Source organism: Lissotriton vulgaris, chromosome 8, assembly GCF_964263255.1.
Source record: "Lissotriton vulgaris chromosome 8, aLisVul1.2, whole genome shotgun sequence".
Classification (NCBI taxonomy): Eukaryota; Metazoa; Chordata; class Amphibia; order Caudata; family Salamandridae; genus Lissotriton; species Lissotriton vulgaris.
In genome coordinates, this window is record NC_141696.1 from 154,691,846 (window position 1) to 154,706,976 (window position 15,131).

The 15,131-nt window shown below is 43.4% G+C and overlaps 19 non-coding genes across 19 annotated transcripts; all 19 read right to left on the reverse strand.

Moving 5' to 3' along the window:
• Window positions 1-1,918: 1,918 nt before the first annotated feature.
• On the reverse strand, window positions 1,919-2,001 carry TRNAL-AAG (transfer RNA leucine (anticodon AAG)). Its single transcript has one exon. It is a non-coding gene; the product is annotated as a tRNA-Leu (tRNA).
• Window positions 2,002-2,192: 191 nt separating this feature from the next.
• On the reverse strand, window positions 2,193-2,275 carry TRNAL-CAG (transfer RNA leucine (anticodon CAG)). Its single transcript has one exon. It is a non-coding gene; the product is annotated as a tRNA-Leu (tRNA).
• A 632-nt stretch (window positions 2,276-2,907) lies between these two features.
• Window positions 2,908-2,990, reverse strand: TRNAL-UAG (transfer RNA leucine (anticodon UAG)). The gene has a single exon. It is a non-coding gene; the product is annotated as a tRNA-Leu (tRNA).
• Window positions 2,991-4,014: 1,024 nt separating this feature from the next.
• TRNAL-AAG (transfer RNA leucine (anticodon AAG)) lies at window positions 4,015-4,097 on the reverse strand. The gene has a single exon. It is a non-coding gene; the product is annotated as a tRNA-Leu (tRNA).
• A 191-nt stretch (window positions 4,098-4,288) lies between these two features.
• On the reverse strand, window positions 4,289-4,371 carry TRNAL-CAG (transfer RNA leucine (anticodon CAG)). The gene has a single exon. It is a non-coding gene; the product is annotated as a tRNA-Leu (tRNA).
• A 632-nt stretch (window positions 4,372-5,003) lies between these two features.
• On the reverse strand, window positions 5,004-5,086 carry TRNAL-UAG (transfer RNA leucine (anticodon UAG)). The gene has a single exon. It is a non-coding gene; the product is annotated as a tRNA-Leu (tRNA).
• Window positions 5,087-6,110: 1,024 nt separating this feature from the next.
• Window positions 6,111-6,193, reverse strand: TRNAL-AAG (transfer RNA leucine (anticodon AAG)). The gene has a single exon. It is a non-coding gene; the product is annotated as a tRNA-Leu (tRNA).
• A 191-nt stretch (window positions 6,194-6,384) lies between these two features.
• Window positions 6,385-6,467, reverse strand: TRNAL-CAG (transfer RNA leucine (anticodon CAG)). The gene has a single exon. It is a non-coding gene; the product is annotated as a tRNA-Leu (tRNA).
• Window positions 6,468-7,099: 632 nt separating this feature from the next.
• TRNAL-UAG (transfer RNA leucine (anticodon UAG)) lies at window positions 7,100-7,182 on the reverse strand. The gene has a single exon. It is a non-coding gene; the product is annotated as a tRNA-Leu (tRNA).
• Window positions 7,183-8,206: 1,024 nt separating this feature from the next.
• TRNAL-AAG (transfer RNA leucine (anticodon AAG)) lies at window positions 8,207-8,289 on the reverse strand. The gene has a single exon. It is a non-coding gene; the product is annotated as a tRNA-Leu (tRNA).
• A 906-nt stretch (window positions 8,290-9,195) lies between these two features.
• On the reverse strand, window positions 9,196-9,278 carry TRNAL-UAG (transfer RNA leucine (anticodon UAG)). Its single transcript has one exon. It is a non-coding gene; the product is annotated as a tRNA-Leu (tRNA).
• Window positions 9,279-10,302: 1,024 nt separating this feature from the next.
• Window positions 10,303-10,385, reverse strand: TRNAL-AAG (transfer RNA leucine (anticodon AAG)). Its single transcript has one exon. It is a non-coding gene; the product is annotated as a tRNA-Leu (tRNA).
• A 191-nt stretch (window positions 10,386-10,576) lies between these two features.
• Window positions 10,577-10,659, reverse strand: TRNAL-CAG (transfer RNA leucine (anticodon CAG)). Its single transcript has one exon. It is a non-coding gene; the product is annotated as a tRNA-Leu (tRNA).
• Window positions 10,660-11,291: 632 nt separating this feature from the next.
• On the reverse strand, window positions 11,292-11,374 carry TRNAL-UAG (transfer RNA leucine (anticodon UAG)). Its single transcript has one exon. It is a non-coding gene; the product is annotated as a tRNA-Leu (tRNA).
• A 1,024-nt stretch (window positions 11,375-12,398) lies between these two features.
• Window positions 12,399-12,481, reverse strand: TRNAL-AAG (transfer RNA leucine (anticodon AAG)). Its single transcript has one exon. It is a non-coding gene; the product is annotated as a tRNA-Leu (tRNA).
• A 191-nt stretch (window positions 12,482-12,672) lies between these two features.
• TRNAL-CAG (transfer RNA leucine (anticodon CAG)) lies at window positions 12,673-12,755 on the reverse strand. Its single transcript has one exon. It is a non-coding gene; the product is annotated as a tRNA-Leu (tRNA).
• A 632-nt stretch (window positions 12,756-13,387) lies between these two features.
• TRNAL-UAG (transfer RNA leucine (anticodon UAG)) lies at window positions 13,388-13,470 on the reverse strand. Its single transcript has one exon. It is a non-coding gene; the product is annotated as a tRNA-Leu (tRNA).
• Window positions 13,471-14,494: 1,024 nt separating this feature from the next.
• Window positions 14,495-14,577, reverse strand: TRNAL-AAG (transfer RNA leucine (anticodon AAG)). Its single transcript has one exon. It is a non-coding gene; the product is annotated as a tRNA-Leu (tRNA).
• A 191-nt stretch (window positions 14,578-14,768) lies between these two features.
• Window positions 14,769-14,851, reverse strand: TRNAL-CAG (transfer RNA leucine (anticodon CAG)). The gene has a single exon. It is a non-coding gene; the product is annotated as a tRNA-Leu (tRNA).
• Between the last annotated feature and the right edge of the window lie 280 nt (window positions 14,852-15,131).

Genomic DNA, 15,131 nt, shown 5'->3' on the forward strand with positions numbered 1-15,131 from the left:
CACTGCACTTTTCCAAGTAGACAACCATATAAGCCCATGTGAGGGAAATGATCAGATTTTTTCTCTCTCAAGAAAAAAGTAGAGTAAACACACAATTGTCAGAAGTGGGATTTGAACCCACGCCTCCAGAAGAGACTGCAATCTGAACGCAGCGCCATAGACCACTCGGCCATCCTGACTTGCATTTGTGAAACCTTCCACAGGCCAGAAAGCCATGCAAGTGGGGTACCGAAAAGGCATGCCCTCAATTTATTTATCCTATTATAAGTACTTCCAACAGATCTTTGAACAATCCATAGAGAGCAGTACCTATGAAGAACTCTTTAGACCTTTAAGGCGTACAAAGAGAAAGTGCTATTAACCAGCCACTTGAAAGGCCCAAAGCTGCTTTGAAATTGAGTCAACAGCCACCTCTTGGCTAGCTAAAGCAAATTCAACAAGGAATTTCAATGTCACAACATAGGGTGGAATACGCAAATCTAAGCAGCCCCTGATCACAGCCCTGAGGAAATTGCCGTAAGTGTGCTGGAGTCCAACTGTCTACCAGATGCTAGGCATTCTTCCATATTTGCATGGCCTGTCTGGCCAGGGCATACAAGAGCATGACTCTTCCAGATGAGCTCTTACATGGGTCCTATGCTCATATAGTAAGGACTGCACTTTGTCAGCAAGACTTTATACAACCGAAATATATGAGAAACCCCAGCTCTCTTGACTAGATGAGGACGGAATCACATCCTAGGTGAAGACCAACAGATGCAACTTCCATCAGATGTTAAACTGAAAAAGGAGATTACATCTCCAAAAGTCATGTCAGCAGTGGGATTCGAACCCACGCCTCCAGAGAAGACTGCGGCCTAAACACAGCACCTTAGACCACTCGGCCATCCTGACAGTGCAGAGTCTTAAGAAATGTATAAAAGTCACTCAGAAATTTCTGCCTCCATGCAAGCCTGAAATAATTTAAACCTTCAAACACAAGGTGCAACTTTATGCACAGGACAATAAACACAGAAGATCACATGTGAAAGCATTTCATTTCACAGGTGTACAATTTTTATGCTTTTAGAATACCTCATACCTCTCACCAGCTATTTAGGGTCCTGTATCCTACTCACAAAATTACCTTGCCTGCGACCTCTCTCTCTACACAAACAACTACTGCACAGGAAGTAGGAAGGCAGAAGGTGGGGCATATTATGCAAATGTATGCTGTCATTGTGCCTTGCAGATTCATGCAGGATTTCTAGATCCTTGCTGGATACAAGAGAGCAGACCTTGTTTCAGATCAACTGTCCCTAGCAGGGAACGTCTGAGCACATGCAGTCTTTTGCTCTCTAGCCCCTGGCCTGGGACTTACCCTCACTGGCTGAGGCGTGAATTTCTGCATACCAACGTTGCATAGATGGTACGTTTGTGGTCAGTTTGGGATGGGTGGGAGGTCAAAAGCAGGGAAAAGTATGTCGCCTTCACTTCTAGTCTCCTCTTCTAGGCCTACCTGCCGTTCACTCACTCTGTCTTTGTTTCATTCTCTCCTTCCTCAACACCCCTTCTCACTCACTCGCTCTATCACTTGTGCTCTTTCCCCTTGCTCTGCATTTCATAGTGGAAACATCTCTTGAATGGAGCATTAGAAAATGAGGTTACATAAAATTAACAATCTACTTATTAGAAACCAAAAATATCACAAGACTGAATGTAACCCATTTCATTAATAAAAGGGACTTTTTAAGCACCCCCCAAAAAACACATAAAACACCACGAGTGCTAGAAGAATATTATACGAGCTTGAAGACAGAATTGGGCAAATTAATTTGCAGTTGAAACTGAAGTTTGTTACTTATTCAGATATTATATGCACTGCCAATTTTTAGCTGAGATTCTAAAAGAACTCAGAGACAAAATGGACTTAAAGTTTTGTCAGAAGTGGGATTCGAACCCACGCCTCCAGGAGAAACTGCGGCCTTAACGCAGCGCCTTAGACCACTCGGCCATCCTGACCACATTTGCTTGATCATCTACAGAGAGGGAAAGATATTGTGAACCAAAAAAAGCACACAACTTAGGTCATGAGTGGCTAGAGCAAGAAAAAAACTCACTGCACTTTTCCAAGTAGACAACCATATAAGCCCATGTGAGGGAAATGATCTGATTTTTTCTCTCCCAAGAAAAAAGTAGAGTAAACACACAATTGTCAGAAGTGGGATTTGAACCCACGCCTCCAGAACAGACTGCGACCTGAACGCAGCGCCTTAGACCACTCGGCCATCCTGACTTGCATTTGTGGAACCTTCCACAGGCCAGACAGCCATGCAAGTGGGGTACCGAAAAGGCATGCCCTCAATTTATTTATCCTATTATAAGTACTTCCAAAAGATCTTTGAACAATCCATAGAGAGCAGTACCTATGAAGAACTCTTTAGACCTTTAAGGCGTACAAAGAGAACGTGCTATTAACCAGCCACTTGAAAGGCCCAAAGCTGCTTTGAAATTGAGTCAACAGCCACCTCTTGGCTAGCTAAAGCAAATTCAACAAGGAATTTCAATGTCACAACATAGGGTGGAATACGCAAATCTAAGCAGCCCCTGATCACAGCCCTGAGGAAATTGCCGTAAGTGTGCTGGAGTCCAACTTTCTACCAGATGCTAGGCATTCTTCCATATTTGCATGGCCTGTCTGGCCAGGGCATACAAGAGCATGACTCTTCCAGATGAGCTCTTACATGGGTCCTATGCTCATATAGTAAGGACTGCACTTTGTCAGCAAGACTTTATACAACCGAAATATATGAGAAACCCCAGCTCTCTTGACTAGATGAGGACGGAATCACATCCCAGGTGAAGACCAACAGATGCAACTTCCATCAGATGTTAACCTGAAAAAGGAGATTACATCTCCAAAAGTCATGTCAGAAGTGGGATTCGAACCCACGCCTCCAGAGGAGACTGCGGCCTAAACACAGCGCCTTAGACCACTCGGCCATCCTGACAGAGCAGCGTCTTAAGAAATGTATAAAAGTCACTCAGAAATTTCTGCCTCCATGCAAGCCTGAAATAATTTAAACCTTCAAACACAAGGTGCAACTTTATGCACAGGACAATAAACACAGAAGATCACATGTGAAAGCATTTCATTTCACAGGTGTACAATTTTTATGCTTTTAGAATACCTCATACCTCTCACCAGCTATTTAGGGTCCTGTATCCTACTCACAAAATTACCTTGCCTGCGACCTCTCTCTCTACACAAACAACTACTGCACAGGAAGTAGGAAGGCAGAAGGTGGGGCATATTATGCAAATGTATGCTGTCATTGTGCCTTGCAGATTCATGCAGGATTTCTAGATCCTTGCTGGATACAAGAGAGCAGACCTTGTTTCAGATCAACTGTCCCTAGCAGGGAACGTCTGAGCACATGCAGTCTTTTGCTCTCTAGCCCCTGGCCTGGGACTTACCCTCACTGGCTGAGGCGTGAATTTCTGCATACCAACGTTGCATAGATGGTACGTTTGTGGTCGGTTTGGGATGGGTGGGAGGTCAAAAGCATGGAAAAGTATGTCGCCTTCACTTCTAGTCTCCTCTTCTAGGCCTACCTGCCATTCACTCACTCTGTCTTTGTTTCATTCTCTCCTTCCTCAACACCCCTTCTCACTCACTCGCTCTATCACTTGTGCTCTTTCCCCTTGCTCTGCATTTCATAGTGGAAACATCTCTTGAATGGAGCATTAGAAAATGAGGTTACATAAAATTAACAATCTACTTATTGGAAACCAAAAATATCACAAGACTGAATGTAACCCATTTCATTAATAAAAGGGACTTTTTAAGCACCCCCCAAAAAACACATAAAACACCACGAGTGCTAGAAGAATATTATACGAGCTTGAAGACAGAATTGGGCAAATTAATTTGCAGTTGAAACTGAAGTTTGTTACTTATTCAGATATTATATGCACTGCCAATTTTTAGCTGAGATTCTAAAAGAACTCAGAGACAAAATGGACTTAAAGTTTTGTCAGAAGTGGGATTCGAACCCACGCCTCCAGGAGAGACTGCGGCCTTAACGCAGCGCCTTAGACCACTCGGCCATCCTGACCACATTTGCTTGATCATCTACAGAGAGGGAAAGATATTGTGAACCAAAAAAAGCACACATCTTGGGTCATGAGTGGCTAGAGCAAGAAAAAAACTCACTGCACTTTTCCAAGTAGACAACCATATAAGCCCATGTGAGGAAAATTATCAGATTTTTTCTCTCTCAAGAAAAAAGTAGAGTAAACACACAATTGTCAGAAGTGGGATTTGAACCCACGCCTCCAGAAGAGACTGCGACCTGAACGCAGCGCCTTAGACCACTCGGCCATCCTGACTTGCATTTGTCGAACCTTCCACAGGCCAAACAGCCATGCAAGTGGGGTACCGAAAAGGCATGCCCTCAATTTATTTATCCTATTATAAGTACTTCCAACAGATCTTTGAACAATCCATAGAGAGCAGTACCTATGAAGAACTCTTTAGACCTTTAAGGCGTACAAAGAGAAAGTGCTATTAACCAGCCACTTGAAAGGCCCAAAGCTGCTTTGAAATTGAGTCAACAGCCACCTCTTGGCTAGCTAAAGCAAATTCAACAAGGAATTTCAATGTCACAACATAGGGTGGAATACGCAAATCTAAGCAGCCCCTGATCACAGCCCTGAGGAAATTGCCGTAAGTGTGCTGGAGTCCAACTGTCTACCAGATGCTAGGCATTCTTCCATATTTGCATGGCCTGTCTGGCCAGGGCATACAAGAGCATGACTCTTCCAGATGAGCTCTTACATGGGTCCTATGCTCATATAGTAAGGACTGCACTTTGTCAGCAAGACTTTATACAACCGAAATATATGAGAAACCCCAGCTCTCTTGACTAAATGAGGACGGAATCACATCCTAGGTGAAGACCAACAGATGCAACTTCCATCAGATGTTAACCTGAAAAAGGAGATTACATCTCCAAAAGTCATGTCAGAAGTGGGATTCGAACCCACACCTCCAGAGGAGACTGCGGCCTAAACACAGCACCTTAGACCACTCGGCCATCCTGACAGTGCAGAGTCTTAAGAAATGTATAAAAGTCACTCAGAAATTTCTGCCTCCATGCAAGCCTGAAATAATTTAAACCTTCAAACACAAGGTGCAACTTTATGCACAGGACAATAAACACAGAAGATCACATGTGAAAGCATTTCATTTCACAGGTGTACAATTTTTATGCTTTTAGAATACCTCATACCTCTCACCAGCTATTTAGGGTCCTGTATCCTACTCACAAAATTACCTTGCCTGCGACCTCTCTCTCTACACAAACAACTACTGCACAGGAAGTAGGAAGGCAGAAGGTGGGGCATATTATGCAAATGTATGCTGTCATTGTGCCTTGCAGATTCATGCAGGATTTCTAGATCCTTGCTGGATACAAGAGAGCAGACCTTGTTTCAGATCAACTGTCCCTAGCAGGGAACGTCTGAGCACATGCAGTTTTTTGCTCTCTAGCCCCTGGCCTGGGACTTACCCTCACTGGCTGAGGCGTGAATTTCTGCATACCAACGTTGCATAGATGGTACGTTTGTGGTCAGTTTGGGATGGGTGGGAGGTCAAAAGCAGGGAAAAGTATGTCGCCTTCACTTCTAGTCTCCTCTTCTAGGCCTACCTGCCGTTCACTCACTCTGTCTTTGTTTCATTCTCTCCTTCCTCAACACCCCTTCTCACTCACTCGCTCTATCACTTGTGCTCTTTCCCCTTGCTCTGCATTTCATAGTGGAAACATCTCTTGAATGGAGCATTAGAAAATGAGGTTACATAAAATTAACAATCTACTTATTGGAAACCAAAAATATCACAAGACTGAATGTAACCCATTTCATTAATAAAAGGGACTTTTTAAGCACCCCCCAAAAAACACATAAAACACCAAGAGTGCTAGAAGAATATTATACGAGCTTGAAGACAGAATTGGGCAAATTAATTTGCAGTTGAAACTGAAGTTTGTTACTTATTCAGATATTATATGCACTGCCAATTTTTAGCTGAGATTCTAAAAGAACTCAGAGACAAAATGGACTTAAAGTTTTGTCAGAAGTGGGATTCGAACCCACGCCTCCAGGAGAGACTGCGGCCTTAACGCAGCGCCTTAGACCACTCGGCCATCCTGACCACATTTGCTTGATCATCTACAGAGAGGGAAAGATATTGTGAACCAAAAAAAGCACACATCTTGGGTCATGAGTGGCTAGAGCAAGAAAAAAACTTACTGCACTTTTCCAAGTAGACAACCATATAAGCCCATGTGAGGAAAATGATCAGATTTTTTCTCTCTCAAGAAAAAAGTAGAGTAAACACACAATTGTCAGAAGTGGGATTTGAACCCACGCCTCCAGAAGAGACTGCGACCTGAACGCAGCGCCTTAGACCACTCGGCCATCCTGACTTGCATTTGTGGAACCTTCCACAGGCCAAACAGCCATGCAAGTGGGGTACCGAAAAGGCATGCCCTCAATTTATTTATCCTATTATAAGTACTTCCAACAGATCTTTGAACAATCCATAGAGAGCAGTACCTATGAAGAACTCTTTAGACCTTTAAGGCGTACAAAGAGAAAGTGCTATTAACCAGCCACTTGAAAGGCCCAAAGCTGCTTTGAAATTGAGTCAACAGCCACCTCTTGGCTAGCTAAAGCAAATTCAACAAGGAATTTCAATGTCACAACATAGGGTGGAATACGCAAATCTAAGCAGCCCCTGATCACAGCCCTGAGGAAATTGCCGTAAGTGTGCTGGAGTCCAACTGTCTACCAGATGCTAGGCATTCTTCCATATTTGCATGGCCTGTCTGGCCAGGGCATACAAGAGCATGACTCTTCCAGATGAGCTCTTACATGGGTCCTATGCTCATATAGTAAGGACTGCACTTTGTCAGCAAGACTTTATACAACCGAAATATATGAGAAACCCCAGCTCTCTTGACTAAATGAGGACGGAATCACATCCTAGGTGAAGACCAACAGATGCAACTTCCATCAGATGTTAACCTGAAAAAGGAGATTACATCTCCAAAAGTCATGTCAGAAGTGGGATTCGAACCCACACCTCCAGAGGAGACTGCGGCCTAAACACAGCGCCTTAGACCACTCGGCCATCCTGACAGTGCAGAGTCTTAAGAAATGTATAAAAGTCACTCAGAAATTTCTGCCTCCATGCAAGCCTGAAATAATTTAAACCTTCAAACACAAGGTGCAACTTTATGCACAGGACAATAAACACAGAAGATCACATGTGAAAGCATTTCATTTCACAGGTGTACAATTTTTATGCTTTTAGAATACCTCATACCTCTCACCAGCTATTTAGGGTCCTGTATCCTACTCACAAAATTACCTTGCCTGCGACCTCTCTCTCTACACAAACAACTACTGCACAGGAAGTAGGAAGGCAGAAGGTGGGGCATATTATGCAAATGTATGCTGTCATTGTGCCTTGCAGATTCATGCAGGATTTCTAGATCCTTGCTGGATACAAGAGAGCAGACCTTGTTTCAGATCAACTGTCCCTAGCAGGGAACGTCTGAGCACATGCAGTTTTTTGCTCTCTAGCCCCTGGCCTGGGACTTACCCTCACTGGCTGAGGCGTGAATTTCTGCATACCAACGTTGCATAGATGGTACGTTTGTGGTCAGTTTGGGATGGGTGGGAGGTCAAAAGCAGGGAAAAGTATGTCGCCTTCACTTCTAGTCTCCTCTTCTAGGCCTACCTGCCGTTCACTCACTCTGTCTTTGTTTCATTCTCTCCTTCCTCAACACCCCTTCTCACTCACTCGCTCTATCACTTGTGCTCTTTCCCCTTGCTCTGCATTTCATAGTGGAAACATCTCTTGAATGGAGCATTAGAAAATGAGGTTACATAAAATTAACAATCTACTTATTGGAAACCAAAAATATCACAAGACTGAATGTAACCCATTTCATTAATAAAAGGGACTTTTTAAGCACCCCCCAAAAAACACATAAAACACCAAGAGTGCTAGAAGAATATTATACGAGCTTGAAGACAGAATTGGGCAAATTAATTTGCAGTTGAAACTGAAGTTTGTTACTTATTCAGATATTATATGCACTGCCAATTTTTAGCTGAGATTCTAAAAGAACTCAGAGACAAAATGGACTTAAAGTTTTGTCAGAAGTGGGATTCGAACCCACGCCTCCAGGAGAGACTGCAGCCTTAACGCAGCGCCTTAGACCACTCGGCCATCCTGACCACATTTGCTTGATCATCTACAGAGAGGGAAAGATATTGTGAACCAAAAAAAGCACACAACTTAGGTCATGAGTGGCTAGAGCAAGAAAAAAACTCACTGCACTTTTCCAAGTAGACAACCATATAAGCCCATGTGAGGGAAATGATCTGATTTTTTCTCTCCCAAGAAAAAAGTAGAGTAAACACACAATTGTCAGAAGTGGGATTTGAGCCCACGCCTCCAGAAGAGACTGCGACCTGAACGCAGCGCCTTAGACCACTCGGCCATCCTGACTTGCATTTGTGGAACCTTCCACAGGCCAGACAGCTATGCAAGTGGGGTACCGAAAAGGCATGCCCTCAATTTATTTATCCTATTATAAGTACTTCCAACAGATCTTTGAACAATCCATAGAGAGCAGTACCTATGAAGAACTCTTTAGACCTTTAAGGCGTACAAAGAGAAAGTGCTCTTAACCAGCCACTTGAAAGGCCCAAAGCTGCTTTGAAATTGAGTCAACAGCCACCTCTTGGCTAGCTAAAGCAAATTCAACAAGGAATTTCAATGTCACAACATAGGGTGGAATACGCAAATCTAAGCAGCCCCTGATCACAGCCCTGAGGAAATTGCCGTAAGTGTGCTGGAGTCCAACTGTCTACCAGATGCTAGGCATTCTTCCATATTTGCATGGCCTGTCTGGCCAGGGCATACAAGAGCATGACTCTTCCAGATGAGCTCTTACATGGGTCCTATGCTCATATAGTAAGGACTGCACTTTGTCAGCAAGACTTTATACAACCGAAATATATGAGAAACCCCAGCTCTCTTGACTAGATGAGGACGGAATCACATCCCAGGTGAAGACCAATAGATGCAACTTCCATCAGATGTTAACCTGAAAAAGGAGATTACATCTCCAAAAGTCATGTCAGAAGTGGGATTCGAACCCACGCCTCCAGAGGAGACTGCGGCCTAAATACAGCGCCTTAGACCACTCGGCCATCCTGACAGTGCAGAGTCTTAAGAAATGTATAAAAGTCACTCAGAAATTTCTGCCTCCATGCAAGCCTGAAATAATTTAAACCTTCAAACACAAGGTGCAACTTTATGCACAGGACAATAAACACAGAAGATCACATGTGAAAGCATTTCATTTCACAGGTGTACAATTTTTATGCTTTTAAAATACCTCATACCTCTCACCAGCTATTTAGGGTCCTGTATCCTACTCACAAAATTACCTTGCCTGCGACCTCTCTCTCTACACAAACAACTACTGCACAGGAAGTAGGAAGGCAGAAGGTGGGGCATATTATGCAAATGTATGCTGTCATTGTGCCTTGCAGATTCATGCAGGATTTCTAGATCCTTGCTGGATACAAGAGAGCAGACCTTGTTTCAGATCAACTGTCCCTAGCAGGGAACGTCTGAGCACATGCAGTCTTTTGCTCTCTAGCCCCTGGCCTGGGACTTACCCTCACTGGCTGAGGCGTGAATTTCTGCATACCAACGTTGCATAGATGGTACGTTTGTGGTCGGTTTGGGATGGGTGGGAGGTCAAAAGCAGGGAAAAGTATGTCGCCTTCACTTCTAGTCTCCTCTTCTAGGCCTACCTGCCGTTCACTCACTCTGTCTTTGTTTCATTCTCTCCTTCCTCAACACCCCTTCTCACTCACTCGCTCTATCACTTGTGCTCTTTCCCCTTGCTCTGCATTTCATAGTGGAAACATCTCTTGAATGGAGCATTAGAAAATGAGGTTACATAAAATTAACAATCTACTTATTGGAAACCAAAAATATCACAAGACTGAATGTAACCCATTTCATTAATAAAAGGGACTTTTTAAGCACCCCCCAAAAAACACATAAAACACCACGAGTGCTAGAAGAATATTATACGAGCTTGAAGACAGAATTGGGCAAATTAATTTGCAGTTGAAACTGAAGTTTGTTACTTATTCAGATATTATATGCACTGCCAATTTTTAGCTGAGATTCTAAAAGAACTCAGAGACAAAATGGACTTAAAGTTTTGTCAGAAGTGGGATTCGAACCCACGCCTCCAGGAGAGACTGCAGCCTTAACGCAGCGCCTTAGACCACTCGGCCATCCTGACCACATTTGCTTGATCATCTACAGAGAGGAAAAGATATTGTGAACCAAAAAAAACACACAACTTAGGTCATGAGTGGCTAGAGCAAGAAAAAAACTCACTGCACTTTTCCAAGTAGACAACCATAGAAGCCCATGTGAGGGAAATGATCTGATTTTTTCTCTCCCAAGAAAAAAGTAGAGTAAACACACAATTGTCAGAAGTGGGATTTGAACCCACGCCTCCAGAAGAGACTGCGACCTGAACGCAGCACCTTAGACCACTCGGCCATCCTGACTTGCATTTGTGGAACCTTCCACAGGCCAGACAGCCATGCAAGTGGGGTACCGAAAAGGCATGCCCTCAATTTATTTATCCTATTATAAGTACTTCCAACAGATCTTTGAACAATCCATAGAGAGCAGTACCTATGAAGAACTCTTTAGACCTTTAAGGCGTACAAAGAGAAAGTGCTATTAACCAGCCACTTGAAAGGCCCAAAGCTGCTTTGAAATTGAGTCAACAGCCACCTCTTGGCTAGCTAAAGCAAATTCAACAAGGAATTTCAATGTCACAACATAGGGTGGAATACGCAAATCTAAGCAGCCCCTGATCACAGCCCTGAGGAAATTGCCGTAAGTGTGCTGGAGTCCAACTGTCTACCAGATGCTAGGCATTCTTCCATATTTGCATGGCCTGTCTGGCCAGGGCATACAAGAGCATGACTCTTCCAGATGAGCTCTTACATGGGTCCTATGCTCATATAGTAAGGACTGCACTTTGTCAGCAAGACTTTATACAACCGAAATATATGAGAAACCCCAGCTCTCTTGACTAGATGAGGACGGAATCACATCCCAGGTGAAGACCAACAGATGCAACTTCCATCAGATGTTAACCTGTAAAAGGAGATTACATCTCCAAAAGTCATGTCAGAAGTGGGATTCAAACCCACGCCTCCAGAGGAGACTGCGGCCTAAACACAGCGCCTTAGACCACTCGGCCATCCTGACAGTGCAGAGTCTTAAGAAATGTATAAAAGTCACTCAGAAATTTCTGCCTCCATGCAAGCCTGAAATAATTTAAACCTTCAAACACAAGGTGCAACTTTATGCACAGGACAATAAACACAGAAGATCACATGTGAAAGCATTTCATTTCACAGGTGTACAATTTTTATGCTTTTAAAATACCTCATACCTCTCACCAGCTATTTAGGGTCCTGTATCCTACTCACAAAATTACCTTGCCTGCGACCTCTCTCTCTACACAAACAACTACTGCACAGGAAGTAGGAAGGCAGAAGGTGGGGCATATTATGCAAATGTATGCTGTCATTGTGCCTTGCAGATTCATGCAGGATTTCTAGATCCTTGCTGGATACAAGAGAGCAGACCTTGTTTCAGATCAACTGTCCCTAGCAGGGAACGTCTGAGCACATGCAGTCTTTTGCTCTCTAGCCCCTGGCCTGGGACTTACCCTCACTGGCTGAGGCGTGAATTTCTGCATACCAACGTTGCATAGATGGTACGTTTGTGGTTGGTTTGGGATGGGTGGGAGGTCAAAAGCATGGAAAAGTATGTCGCCTTCACTTCTAGTCTCCTCTTCTAGGCCTACCTGCCGTTCACTCACTCTGTCTTTGTTTCATTCTCTCCTTCCTCAACACCCCTTCTCACTCACTCGCTCTATCACTTGTGCTCTTTCCCCTTGCTCTGCATTTCATAGTGGAAACATCTCTTGAATGGAGCATTAGAAAATGAGGTTACATAAAATTAACAATCTACTTATTGGAAACCAAAAATATCACAAGACTGAATGTAACCCATTTCATTAAAAAAAGGGACTTTTTAAGCACCCCCCAAAAAACACATAAAACACCACGAGTGCTAGAAGAATATTATACGAGCTTGAAGACAGAATTGGGCAAATTAATTTGCAGTTGAAACTGAAGTTTGTTACTTATTCAGATATTATATGCACTGCCAATTTTTAGCTGAGATTCTAAAAGAACTCAGAGACAAAATGGACTTAAAGTTTTGTCAGAAGTGGGATTCGAACCCACGCCTCCAGGAGAGACCGCGGCCTTAACGCAGCGCCTTAGACCACTCAGCCATCCTGACCACATTTGTTTGATCATCTACAGAGAGGGAAAGATATTGTGAACCTAAAAAAGCACACATCTTAGGTCATGAGTGGCTAGAGCAAGAAAAAAACTCACTGCACTTTTCCAAGTAGACAACCATATAAGCCCATGTGAGGGAAATGATCAGATTTTTTCTCTCTCAAGAAAAAAGTAGAGTAAACACACAATTGTCAGAAGTGGGATTTGAACCCACGCCTCCAGAAGAGACTGCGATCTGAACGCAGCGCCTTAGACCACTCGGCCATCCTGACTTGCATTTGTGGAACCTTCCACAGGCCAGAAAGCCATGCAAGTGGGGTACCGAAAAGGCATGCCCTCAATTTATTTATCCTATTATAAGTACTTCCAACAGATCTTTGAACAATCCATAGAGAGCAGTACCTATGAAGAACTCTTTAGACCTTTAAGGCGTACAAAGAGAAAGTGCTATTAACCAGCCACTTGAAAGGCCCAAAGCTGCTTTGAAATTGAGTCAACAGCCACCTCTTGGCTAGCTAAAGCAAATTCAACAAGGAATTTCAATGTCACAACATAGGGTGCAATACGCAAATCTAAGCAGCCCCTGATCACAGCCCTGAGGAAATTGCCGTAAGTGTGCTGGAGTCCAACTGTCTACCAGATGCTAGGCATTCTTCCATATTTGCATGGCCTGTCTGGCCAGGGCATACAAGAGCATGACTCTTCCAGATGAGCTCTTACATGGGTCCTATGCTCATATAGTAAGGACTGCACTTTGTCAGCAAGACTTTATACAACCGAAATATATGAGAAACCCCAGCTCTCTTGACTAGATGAGGACGGAATCACATCCTAGGTGAAGACCAACAGATGCAACTTCCATCAGATGTTAAACTGAAAAAGGAGATTACATCTCCAAAAGTCATGTCAGAAGTGGGATTCGAACCCACGCCTCCAGAGAAGACTGCGGCCTAAACACAGCGCCTTAGACCACTCGGCCATCCTGACAGTGCAGAGTCTTAAGAAATGTATAAAAGTCACTCAGAAATTTCTGCCTCCATGCAAGCCTGAAATAATTTAAACCTTCAAACACAAGGTGCAACTTTATGCACAGGACAATAAACACAGAAGATCACATGTGAAAGCATTTCATTTCACAGGTGTACAATTTTTATGCTTTTAGAATACCTCATACCTCTCACCAGCTATTTAGGGTCCTGTATCCTACTCACAAAATTACCTTGCCTGCGACCTCTCTCTCTACACAAACAACTACTGCACAGGAAGTAGGAAGGCAGAAGGTGGGGCATATTATGCAAATGTATGCTGTCATTGTGCCTTGCAGATTCATGCAGGATTTCTAGATCCTTGCTGGATACAAGAGAGCAGACCTTGTTTCAGATCAACTGTCCCTAGCAGGGAACGTCTGAGCACATGCAGTCTTTTGCTCTCTAGCCCCTGGCCTGGGACTTACCTTCACTGGCTGAGGCGTGAATTTCTGCATACCAACGTTGCATAGATGGTACGTTTGTGGTCGGTTTGGGATGGGTGGGAGGTCAAAAGCATGGAAAAGTATGTCGCCTTCACTTCTAGTCTCCTCTTCTAGGCCTACCTGCCGTTCACTCACTCTGTCTTTGTTTCATTCTCTCCTTCCTCAACACCCCTTCTCACTCACTCGCTCTATCACTTGTGCTCTTTCCCCTTGCTCTGCATTTCATAGTGGAAACATCTCTTGAATGGAGCATTAGAAAATGAGGTTACATAAAATTAACAATCTACTTATTGGAAACCAAAAATATCACAAGACTGAATGTAACCCATTTCATTAATAAAAGGGACTTTTTAAGCACCCCCCAAAAAACACATAAAACACCACGAGTGCTAGAAGAATATTATACGAGCTTGAAGACAGAATTGGGCAAATTAATTTGCAGTTGAAACTGAAGTTTGTTACTTATTCAGATATTATATGCACTGCCAATTTTTAGCTGAGATTCTAAAAGAACTCAGAGACAAAATGGACTTAAAGTTTTGTCAGAAGTGGGATTCGAACCCACGCCTCCAGGAGAGACTGCGGCCTTAACGCAGCGCCTTAGACCACTCGGCCATCCTGACCACATTTGCTTGATCATCTACAGAGAGGGAAAGATATTGTGAACCAAAAAAAGCACACAACTTAGGTCATGAGTGGCTAGAGCATGAAAAAAACTCACTGCACTTTTCCAAGTAGACAACCATATAAGCCCATGTGAGGAAAATGATCTGATTTTTTCTCTCCCAAGAAAAAAGTAGAGTAAACACACAATTGTCAGAAGTGGGATTTGAACCCACGCCTCCAGAAGAGACTGCAACCTGAACGCAGCGCCTTAGACCACTCGGCCATCCTGACTTGCATTTGTGGACCCTTCCACAGGCCAGACAGCCATGCAAGTGGGGTACCGAAAAGGCATGCCCTCAATTTATTTATCCTATTATAAGTACTTCCAACAGATCTTTGAACAATCCATAGAGAGCAGTACCTATGAAGAACTCTTTAGACCTTTAAGGCGTACAAAGAGAAAGTGCTATTAACCAGCCACTTGAAAGGCCCAAAGCTGCTTTGAAATTGAGTCAACAGCCACCTCTTGGCTAGCTAAAGCAAATTCAACAAGGAATTTCAATGTCAAAAC